This window comes from Cryptomeria japonica, chromosome 2 (genome assembly GCF_030272615.1).
Source record: "Cryptomeria japonica chromosome 2, Sugi_1.0, whole genome shotgun sequence".
In the NCBI taxonomy this organism is placed as follows: Eukaryota; Viridiplantae; Streptophyta; class Pinopsida; order Cupressales; family Cupressaceae; genus Cryptomeria; species Cryptomeria japonica.
The window spans coordinates 189,769,723-189,779,640 of NC_081406.1; positions in this window are offsets into that span (position 1 = coordinate 189,769,723).

Here is a 9,918-nt window from a genome sequence, read left to right on the forward strand (position 1 = left end):
TTGAAGTTGAGGACAAATTTGTTGAGGACATGAAGAAAACATTTTTTGCAGATGACATCAACAGAAAAGGAAAAACTTCACACATGTCTACAATCTATCGATGAATACTTAGCGCAAGGAGGTAAAGTATATAAAACTTGTCTAGGTTTTTCAAAGCTCACTGCCTCCCTAGACAAGCAGATTATGGATTGTAAAGGCCAACTACTTCATATTTCATATGCTTACAATCCGGTGGAAAACTTAACTAGTTCTCTTGAAGGTCCAGTTTTCGCATTCGTGGATCAAATCCTAAAGTTAGAAAAGGAAAGGGACAATATGATAAGGAGAGCCATAGAGCTCCAAAATTTTATAGGTCCCCAGTTATATAACCTTCTATGTCATAAAATCAAGTGTATAGATAATATGCAATAGGAGGATCCGACTGAATCCCAAGCCATTGAGTACTATGCCAGTCTCTTGAATGAATTCAACTCCATTCTAGATTCTCTCAAGCAAGGTTGGGATACTTATTTTTCATTTTTGAAGACTTTGTATGCAGACATTTTGAAACATATATAGGAACTGGTATCTGAATATATATGTGTACAACAATTTGGGTGGACACCCTGCTTTGTCATTAATGTCAAAGGGGGAGGAGTATAGTGAAAAATGAATGTATATCGTAGGGGGAGAGTATAGATGTAAATAACTACATGGATGTATAGGATAGGGGGAGCACTCAAAGGTAATATCATTTTTCACATGAGTGTTACCATAAATGCCAAAGGGGGAGATTGTTGGCAATTGATACTCATCTAGTAGTCACCTTCTTAGGTAAATTGCATTTTGGGTTGTCAATGATGGCAACTCATCTTCAGGTGATGGTAATTCTTCATCCAGATTCATTGCTTTATCATTTTTTCTTGCTTGGGCCAGCCGGTATACACCCTATGGTTTACGCTTGTCAATTATTTATTCTTGGTACTGGTAATTCATATTATAGGCCCCGGTTAAGATATTTTGGGACTCAATTAAGTCATTTGTGGAATTGAAGGTAGCATGTAGGCTGACATCAAATCAGATCATTGAGATAATTCTTAAAATATTTTATGATCCGAGAGAAAGCCAACAAACTTATTTTCTTTATGAGGACAACATGATGAACAAGTTAAAAGGGTATATAAGGGAGATCACTTAGCGATGGATTAGACAGCTATGGATATGATAGTTGTGATGCAATTTGAGATGCGAATAAGGTAGAGACCGATAGTTTATGGATGGGTATGCGAGTGATAGTTTAAGTGCGTAGTTACACGTGCGCAATCCTAACCTATAACAGAATAGAGTATCAGAAATATTGGTTCAGTAAAGGTTCTCAGAGCTAAAACTAGAACTTATCCAGCATGGTCAGATGCGTTATTTAAGTTCATTTATGTTTGAAATCATTATGTAATGTTGTGTAAGTCAATGAGACTTCCATTTGAGTAGTGAGCTCTAGGCGATGAGCCTGTATGCATGTGCATACCCCTCTATGTAATATTTGTATACCTTGATCAAGTATATAGATATTGTGGGTATCAACCCCACCGTGGTGTTTACCTTTTTCCACATAAAAATATTGGTGTTATGGTATTGCTATGTGTGTTTATTTTTTTATGTACTTTAATTTTGTATTTTGTCATCCAGTTGATTAGCAATAAGTTCAATTTTTTTTTTTACCGATAGAACACTAACTCACCCCCCCCCCCCCCTCTCAGTGTTCTTGGATTCCAACAATTGGTATTAGAGCCTAGTTCCTCGTAATAAGTTTAACAACTTGAGTAATATCCAAAACTTGGAATTAATGGAAACCGGTTTGCAGCAACAACTTCAACTTGCTCTTGAGGATCTTGATGATAAGAAGGAGAAAAGAAATAAATTGAAGAATGAACTGAGGCAAGCGAGAGAATACATCATTTCATTACAAGGAAAGCTATAAGATGCTCAAGCTAAGACGAAAGAACTCTATGATCAACTACAAAATCAGAGCAATGATGAAGAATATGCTTTGAAAGGTCAATGCCAAAAACTCACTGATGAGAATACTACCTTGAAGAATGAAATGTAAGCCCTAACTATGAGAATGTGCAAGTAGATTGAAGACGGGAAGAAGAATGAAGAAAACCTAGCTCAAGAATTGAAGGATACATCAGATGAATGCAACAGACTGATACATGAGAATGATATGTTGAAACTTGAATTGATTCAGTCCTGAAATAATGAACAGGAACTTGAAAGATAGATCATAATCATGAGAGATGATTTTGCCATTGCAAATGAGTACAAAGACAAGTTCAAAGCCAGCTTTGCAAGACTTGATGAATTACTAAAAATCCAGAGAGATGTTAATGACAAGAAAGGTCTTGGATATGAAGTAGGAGAAAGCTTCGGTACTACACAACAAGATCAATCATCCGGTCAGAAGTAGAATCATGCCAATCGAAACCAAAAATCACTGGTAAGTTAACCAAATGCTCACAAATTCAATGGTACATGCTTTGTTTGCAATAAATATGGTCATATATAAAGTCAACGTAGAAATAGGAATAATTAGAACAATACATCATTCACCGGTCTTGAAAATGTTAGATGTCATGCTTGCATTAGATTTGGACATATGGCTAACCAATGCAGATCTAAAGGAAATCAAGGGTATAACAAAGCAATTCAAAAGAACATTGTTGTATGTTATGCAAGCAACAAGATTCAACATATTGCCAACTATTGCAGAAGTAAGAATCCACTAGTAGCTAATGGAAATTTAGATGAGAAAGGAAATACAAAGGGTGAAAATATCAGAAAACAACATGAGAGAAGATGGGTTTGGAAATTAGATACACAATCGGTAGATCAATTGGTAGAACAAATAGGTCATGCATCGGAAGCAGGAACTTCAACCAATAACTAGGGCATTTTGCCTTTGGGGTAGGCAAATCTCTAAAGATCATGCAAACACCTTGGATTAGGTTTGGAGTCAAGGAATTCTAATTGCGGATGGACACTCAAGAAGAATTAGGTGTTTTTTAGAACCTTTATGTAGATTATGTGATCTAGTCAGATTCTCCGGTAGCATTTATGATAGTGGAAAATTAGGGTTAATCGTGATAAAAGGGGAAAATTTAAATCAGTTATTCACACAAAAATCGAGTATTCTGAAGAGAGACTTCAAAGGCATTCAAGAGTCCTAAGGCGATTTGTGCAAACATATGCATCCGAAGAGCATTTCATCATCCAGAAAGTTATCAAGGTATTTACCGTTTGCTAAAACCCTTGAAATTTGTCAAGGCATCTTCATCAATTGTCAATACTCCTATGGTAGTTGAAATCAACCGCCCCCATCCAGAATTAAAGAAACATCCTTTCAAAACACTTTTGGATTATCCTTTGGTATCATTTTCCAATGTATTTCATGGTGTTCTTCACATTGAAGACATTACAACATATATCCATTGCAATATCAAAGAAATCAGGAATTACGAGATGTCCTACGTATTCACCGATCATCTTATCATTGACAATCAACTTGAACCAGAATATGTGCAATTGACGAGGAAGGGTTTTACCCAATTCATGGATTTTGCAACTTTTGACAAAGATGAATGGGTAAGATACATTCTCAGCCATATTCATGAGAATTTTTTATGGTGGACCAGTCGTATAAGATAACAGAAGAAGTGATCAAGAATATCACATGCCTTTACAAGGTCGGATATGTGTTAGGGCTTCGACATATATCGAACACGGATGTATGCAAACTCACCGGTGCAACTTATGATGAGAGATCAATGCGGGTTGGTGATATCAGGGATCCTGATGTGAAATTTTCCGCAATGGTGATTAGCTATAAGGTTTATCAATCTAACTGATTGAGCTTAGTCTCCAGAACCACCATTCCCATTGCTTATCAGATGGTAAAACAAGATGCACATTATGATCTAAGTAGGGTGATGTTGAAGGAACTAATGACCAATCTTGGGAAGATTAAACATGAAAAAAACAATACATTCCAATATGGTTCTTTCATTATAAGTTTAACCTTTTATTTTTTGAACATGGTACCCAATTATGGGAAGATTCAATAGGCTTTTGATAGACCAGTTGTGACCCAAATTGAACAAATATTAGACTAGCAAGGAGACCAACAATAGAAGGCTAACTTGTGGGCCTTTTTCAAAACATTTCAAGGGGAAATGAAGAATAGGGTGAGGATACCTAAAGAAAATGTTGAAAAATATAAGGAAACAATTTGTTTTATGGTTAACAAGGTTGAATGTATGATGGAGGTAGTCCGGCCTAGAACCATCTGGATTATGGTGATGGGCTATGAGGTAGATGAGGCCACACTAGATGCATATGTACAACATCTACTCAAGGCTCCGGTTGATGAGAAGGAAGAAAAATTTGGCACAGCTCAAGAGAAGGGTCTAAAGATTCACCAGAAACAAGTTGCACCCACCATCAGAAATAAAATGACAAGGGTTGTAGCAGAAAAATTAATCAGTGAAGATAATGACAAGTCAGAGATTGAACAGAAGGTTAAAATCCTCGAAGCCCAGAGGAAGGAAGAACAGAAATAGAAGAGAAAAGAGGAGAGAGAGGCAATGAAGGCAGCTCAGACCACACCTAATGTTGTCCCAGTTTCCACTAATCCACCAAAACAATTGGAAGGACAATCCCTTGAGCTTGTCAACCCCAAGCCTAAGGAATCACTAAAAAGAAAACAGAAACTGATAAGACAATATATGACCGTATCTTTAGAGGAGACAAAATCAGATGAAGAGATTCGACAAGCTCCGAAGAAGAAAGGTGTTTTTGCTAGAGTTGTCAGAGAGAAGAAGGAACTAGAGAAGGAGCCACCTTAGAGGACTCCCAAGATTACTATTGTACATAAGAGAAAACCTAAAGAAGATGAGCAATCTAAACTGGAAACCAAGAAGAGAACCGATAAGAAGATAAAGTTAGATGTTTAGGATATTATAGATCAAATTATTAATGATGGAAATCTAGACAACATTTCTTCATTTTATGATAATTTTAATGATAAGGATAAGAAGCAGTTAGAAGAAGCAATTGTTTTATATCTTGATTATTTTAGTAGGACATTGATATAGTTGGAGAATATCTTGCCCAAAGAATTGTATGATATATTGGAAATAAGGAAATTACATGCACAAAACTTGGACAGACAAATGAAGGAAATAAAATTAGTTAATCTTTGTCCATCAATCACTCCAACAGAGGTTATAAATTTAATAAATAAGACAGGTGTGACAGAATTTAAACCCAAATACCAGATTAATAACTTAATGTTATAAAAATATGAAGAGATCCGGAAGGAGACAATTGACATATGGGTAAGAATTCTTTTGAGTTATGGTTATGAGTTAAGTCCCAGTTTTGTATAACCACAACACATTCAATTACCAGTAGATAAGGAACCGGTAGAGAAAGATGGGCAGAATGTGGATAATGATCCACCGGTTAGTACTCCACCAGTTACTCATGAGTTTAATTTTGAAGCTGAGGATACTCAAAATTCTCTAAAATCACATGTATAGGATATTGACGCAGAGGTTGAGAAAGATAAAGGTACAAATTAGAAGGTTTGTAGAGAGGCACCAAAAGAGAGTGAAGCACCAAGTGGCGAAGCCACCTATGCACATGAGGAGCAGACTTTTGTGGATAGGGAACTGGCAGCAAACCAAGGTAAAAGGACAGTGACAGATTTCCCTTCTAGTTTGGCAATTGACACTTCTCTATCAAAATCTAAACAAAAATTGCCAGAATTTACAATCAATTTTGACAAGCCCTATCACTTGATGTCATCGGCTGAAAAGGTTTTGGCTACAATAGAACTTCAGACTCAGTTGACTCAGGAATTGGCACATGAGGAATCTAAGGACAAGGAGTCGATACAGAATACTTTTGATGTTTTAAACCAAATTGCACCAGAATTTCAGGCTAAGGAGAGCTCAAGCTCTTCTAGTAAACTGCAGGAAATCATTGAATACATCCCTAATCAGTATGATTCTTTGGTAAAGATTTCAGAAATTGAAGCTAAGGACAAATTTGTTGAGGCCAGGAAACAAACATTTTTGCAGATGATGTCAACAGAAAAGGAAAAACTTCACACATGTCTACAATCTATCGATGATTCCTTAGCAGAAGGAGGTAAAGTATATAAAACTTGTCTAGATTTTTCAAAGCTCACCGCCTCCCTAGACAAGCAGATTATGGATTGTAAAGGCCAATTGCTTCAGATTTCACATGCTTACAATCCGACAGGAAACTTAACTAGCTCTCTTGAAGGTCCAGTTTTGACAGTCATGGATCAAATACTAAAGTTAGAAAAGGAAACAGACAATATGATAAGGAGAGCCACATAGCTCCAAAATTTAATAGGTCCCTAGTTAGATAGCTTGTTATGCCAGAAAGCAGTGTATAGCTAATATGCAACAGGAGGATCCAACTGAATCCAAAGCCATTGAGTACTATGTTGGTCTCTTGAATGGATTCAACTCCATTCTAGTTTCTCTCAAGCAAGGTTGGGATACTTATTTTTCATTTTTCAAGACTTTGTATGTAGATATTTTGAAATATATATAGGAACCAGTATGTGAATATATGTGTACAACAATTTTGGTGGACACCCCACTTTCTCATTGATGTCAAAGGGGGAGGAGTACAATAAAAAATGAATGTATATCACAGGGGGAGAGTATAGATGTAAATAATTGCATGGATGTACAGGATAGGGGGAGCACTCAAAGGTAATATCATTTTTCACATGATTGTTGCCATCAATACCAAAGGGGGAGATTGTTGGCAATTGACACTCATCCGATAGTCACCTTTGGAGGTAAATTGCATTTTGGGCTATCATTGATGGCAACTCATCTTTAGGTGATGGTGTTTCTTCATCTGGATTCATTTCTTTATCATTTTGTCTTGCTTGGGCCAACCGGTATACACCCTATGGTTTACTCTTGTCAATCGTTTATTCTTGGTACCTGTAATTCACATTATAGGCCTTGGTTAAGATATTTTGGAACCTGGTTAAGTCATTTGTGTTATTGGAGGTAGTGTGTAGGCCAACATCAAATCAAATCATTGGGATAATTCTTAATATATTTTATGATTCAGGAGGAAGCCGACGGGCTTATTTTCTTTATGAGGCCGACATGATGAATAAGTTAAAAGGGTATATAAGGGAGATCACTTAGCGATGGATTGGAAAAATAAAGATATGATGGTTGTGATGCGATTGGAGATGTGAATAAGGAAGAGACCGATACTATGTAAATTGGTGTACAAGCGATAGCTTATGTGCACCGTTACACATGCACAATCCTAACCGGTAGTAGAACAGAGTATTAGAAACACTGGTTCAGTAAAGGTTCTTAGAGATAAAATCGAAACTTATCCAGCATGGTCAGATGCACTATTTAAGTTCATTTATGTTTGAAATCATTATGTAATGTTGTGTAAGTCAATGAGACTTTGATTTGAGCAGTGAGCTCTAGGCGGTGAGCTTGTATGCATGTACATACCCCTCTATGTAATATTTGTCTACCTTGATCAAGTATATAGATATTGTGGGTATCAACCCCATCGTGGGTTTTCCCTTTATAGAGTTTTCCACGTAAACATATTGGTGTTATGGTATTTTCTTTGTGTGTTGATTTGTTTATGCTCTTTAATTTTATATTATGTCATCTGGTTGATCAACAATAAGTTCATAAATTCTTTTACCAGTAGAACACTGATTCACCCTCGCTCCCCCTCTCAGTGTTCTTGGATTCCAACAGAAACTAGGTGAAAAATTAGTACCAATATTTGTGGGGTTTAAGAAAATTGTATTTATAACCATAAATATTTTCTATCTTGTTCATTCATTATAAAAATTAGGTACTTGATAAATTATATTTATGTTGAATTTGTGTCTATTGGAATGTTGCCAAAATTGGTCGTAAACTGTATGTTGGCGAAACTCTTGTAATGACTTGTTTTATGAGTTGTGTGTAATCTTATTTCATAATTTAATAATAAATTGAGCAAGTTTTTCTCCCAAAAGTATTTGTTTTGGGTGAAAATAGAATCGGGTAGTATTAGGACCTAACTCCACTTTCATCAAACATTGGAATATGAAAGCACCTAGAGTAGTGATCCTCTTTGACTACCTCTTGTGAAAGAGAGTCAAGGGATACTTCTAGGGTTTCTATTCCTTCACTTCTATGAAAGGGAATTTTTTAAAATATAGGAGAATTTAAAACTATAATGAGAATGTAAACAAAATTGAATAAACAACACAAATAGTTATCTAATAAATAATAGAATTGAGGCAACAAGTATAAATATGAGAATGGAATTTTTTTTGTGTATCTATGATATAAAAAATGAACATGAATTGATAAGATTAGGGCGTTGTATGCCTTGGTCTGAGAAACTGTAATGAGCTGCAAATTGGAAATCTGATTTCTGAAACTATCAAGATAGAGACATGAAAAATTGATACAGAACTAGGAGGACAAGGGCGTGGAGTGCCCTAGTCCTAGACGACAGGGGCATGGGGTGTTCTGGTCCTTGAAATCCATGCCAAAATTCTGATAGAAAACCTATGCTTGTCTATTGAGAACTTTTGAAAATGTCCCACTCTGATGGAAACCTGTAATTGTACCTGCAATCTGAAAGATGGTGGTGTTGTGGCTATATAGGGGTTTGCCTTGTTTTGGTGATTTCCACCTCCATAAATAGTTGATATTGTAACTAAAAATATGTGTATTCTCTTGAATCTTATGTGTTTGTAAGATTGTTATGAGCTAAATGCAAACTAAAGTTCTACCCTATGTTTTTTAGCAAACCTTAAATGCTTGTAATGAGAATGCTTTAAATCACAATTGTAATGCAAATATAAAAACAAATGTAATGTAGATCTGAAGCACAATATAGAGACATGAAGACAACATAAAATATTACCAAATCCTAAGGAATAGATACAAGTCAATCAACAGTCAGTGATTCCCTTATTATTATTCAACATCTCCTAAAGTTCTCATAATTTATGAAGATGTTGGTGATGTTGGAATCAAGGGGTTGAATCAATGATCTACCGACAAATAAAATTTTAAACTTATTCTTGAGACCATTGGAAGTAAATGTAGGAAAGTAAAGTGCAGAAACATGAGAGAAACAACCACAAAATTATAACATCGAGATTTTACATGGAAACCCAGAAATGGAAAAATCACAGTGGGATTGGAACCCACAATATTCATATACTGTGATCAGGAGTACATAAATATTACATAAGGGGAATGCACATACATTCAGGAACACTACCTAGAACCAAAGGTTTAGTTACAAAATGGAAGTCTCACTGATTTACAAATCAATTGCAATGATTACTACAATGTATGAACTCCAAATAGCATCAAACTATGCTTGGATGAGTTCCAGTTTAGTGCAATGAGTCTGGTTGTAACACCTCTACAACTCTTCTCTATTTTGCTTCTCTGTCAGCTACCAGGTCAAGAATGCGCACGTGAAACTATGCCAAAATGGTTTCTCGATCTTAATTCTCTCATACCATCCACCAAAAATATCTTTCACACCTATCTTATATATCCGCAATCATAAAATAAATCATTCACCAAGCCGGCTAAGCACAATATGCAATGTAATGTGTAACCGCGTATTGGCTTAGATTGGATCACAAAAACATGTGTAGATCCATAAAATGATATCAAAATGACTTCTACAAGTCAGCCCTATCATCCCATGCACGAATCATACTACCGCAATCACCGCAACGCTTCCTATCCAAAAGATGCTCTAAAGTCCTAAAATACCGGAGATAGATTACCGGATCACTTAATCCACCAGTTACCAAAAACTATGACT